Genomic DNA, 2,780 nt, shown 5'->3' on the forward strand with positions numbered 1-2,780 from the left:
TGCTATTTCTTAGAATGAAAGAAACGAAGCATGAAAATTAAACAAATTGTGAAAGTCGTTCCTCAGTTGAATTTAAACAACTCAGCATGTTGATTCCCAAAGTTGTTTCAACATTGAATTTCATAGTGTTATGATTAACACAAACTACATGTTCTATCATTTATTCCTAATCCACGATGTATCTGTATCCGTTCACGGCAAGACATGTCATTTCCCAATAGCCAATCACCTGGGAGAACAACACGGTATAGCGCTTGAACACATGGGCAAAGTGCAGTAGCCATCATTCGAATATTATGATTCGGTCTCCAGGTCTGTGGCCTCAGCAACCAGCGATCAATTTCCGCCATACATTTATTAGTCATCACAGTTGTGTCTGTTTAAAGTAATGTTAAGGGAAACATGTAATTTATTGATCGTGTTGCAAACTGTGGCCGTGTCAACCGTCATAGATGTTCCATTAGTCATACAAAGGGCGTGGTTGGATAGTCAATTCACAAACAACGTGCTACAGGGCGGGGCGGCTTTAAACGAAAGCAATTCGAACGTTTGTTATATAAAGAGACAGTACGCCTTTCCCGCCACATGGCCGAGCGTCGACGACCTTGGGCTAACTGTCTGGATGTTCGGTGAGTAGTCCATTTTCTCAGTTTAACTATGGGCAGTAATGTTCTTTTACTTTGCCAGCATACCCCTTCAACTTAGATAATTAACAAGTATTATGCATGCTTGTTTTTTACTGGCGTGATAGCTATTTAACTGTTTTCAAGACCAAAGTTATCATAAATTCAACAAAAAAGTAACACCACCTCAAGCAACCATTGTGTGTCAAATAGAGACACAAGCCTCTGTTGTAATCAGCACATTGCTGTTCTATGTATCACACTGACACAGCAATACGAGCAGGAAGTCAATATTGCGGCTTTAAAAAAAAGGCCACTGTGATAGTGACACAGTTGCACTCAAACAGAGCTGTGAACTCACATATATTGTCACCTTTTACAGATGCACAATTGAGTGCATCCTGTTGGGCTGTATCACTGCCTGGTATGGCAACTGCACCGCCCACAACCGCAGGGCTCTCCAAAGGGTGGTGCGGTCTGCACGACGCATCACCAGGTTAAACTACATGCCCTCCAAGACGCCTATAGCACCCGATGTCACAGGAAGGCCAAAAAGATAATCAATGACCACCCGAGCCACTGCCTGTTCACCCTGCTATCGTCCAGAAGGCGAGGTCAGTACAGGTCCATCAAAGCTGGGACCAAGAAGCTGTTTTTCAGTCTCTCAAGGACATCAGACTGTTAAATAGCCATCACTAGGCTGCTACCTACATACAGACTTGAAATCATTGGCCACTTTAATAAATGGAACACTAGTCACTTTAATGTTTACATATCTTGTGTTACTCATCTCATATGTATATACTGTATTCTATACAGAAATTGCTCATCCATATATTCTTATAAACTTGGTGGTTCGAGCTCTGAATGCTGATTGGCTGACAGCCATGGTATATCAGACCGTATACCACGGGTTTGACAACTTATTTTTACTGCTCTAATTACATTGGTAACTAGTTTATAATAGCAATAAGGCACCTCAGGGGTTTGTGATATATGGCCAATATACCATGGCTAAGGGCTGTGTCCAGGCAGTACGCGTTGCGCCTAAGAACAGCCCTTAGCCGTGGTATATTGGCCATATACCACACCTACTCTGGCCTTATTGCTTAATTATTCCATTCCTTTACTTAGATGTGTATTAGGTATTTGTTTTGAAATTGTTAGATATTGCTGCACTGTGGGAACTAGAAACAAGTATTTCGCTACACTCGCAATAACAGCTGCTAAACACGTATGTGACCAATAAAATGTGATATTGTATATACACTCACACTGTCTTTACAGCTGTACCATTGAGTACATCTTGACTGGTTGTATCCCTCTGGTATGGCAACTGCACCGGAAGTCCCTACAAAGGGTGGTGCGGACAGCCCAGCGCATCACTGGGGGTGAGCTCCTAGCCATCCAGGACATGCCTGAGAAAGGCCAGAAAAATGGCCAAAGACTCCAGCCACCCGAGACATGGACTGTTCTCCATGCTCACGTCCAACAGGCGGTAACGGTGCATCAAGGCTCAGACAAACAGACTCCTATCCCCTGGCCATAAGACTTAACTTGCTAACTACTGCTCTCCCCCAGGCTATCCACACTGACTATGCCCATCCACAGGTCTCTACTCACTGACACCATACACTTACAGCCACATTCACACACCACCTCTGCGTCTATAATGATTAGATTTATTACTACCATAACACTGCTGTCAATTGATTATATTATTACCAGCGCTGCATTGTTGGGAAAGAGCTCTCAAGGTAAGAATTTCACAGTACTGTTTTACACCAGTTGTATCCTGTGCACGTGGCAAATACACTTTGGGTCCACTGCTGGGCCACTTTCTGGTATTCACCACTAAATCTCTGCTCAGGAAGTGTGTCTGTTCATGTGACAATTGTCTACGGACAATTCCAATGTACAGGCACTCTAGGCACAGGAAAGATTGGATATCCTGCGTTACTAGGAGGTATTGTTTCAGACAAAGTGTGTGGGTGTGTACAAAGACCATTCATTACTAGCTGAACAACTCAATAGCCGTCTAATTTGGCTGGCATCACTTCCTAATTGTGATACTACCACAGGCCACTTATAAAAAGGTGAAGCAAGTGTCTCCCCAGAATGTGTTAAAGCTGTATTTCATCAACAGGCGGAAACAAG

This window comes from Salvelinus namaycush, chromosome 34 (genome assembly GCF_016432855.1).
Source record: "Salvelinus namaycush isolate Seneca chromosome 34, SaNama_1.0, whole genome shotgun sequence".
Lineage (NCBI taxonomy): Eukaryota > Metazoa > Chordata > Actinopteri > Salmoniformes > Salmonidae > Salvelinus > Salvelinus namaycush.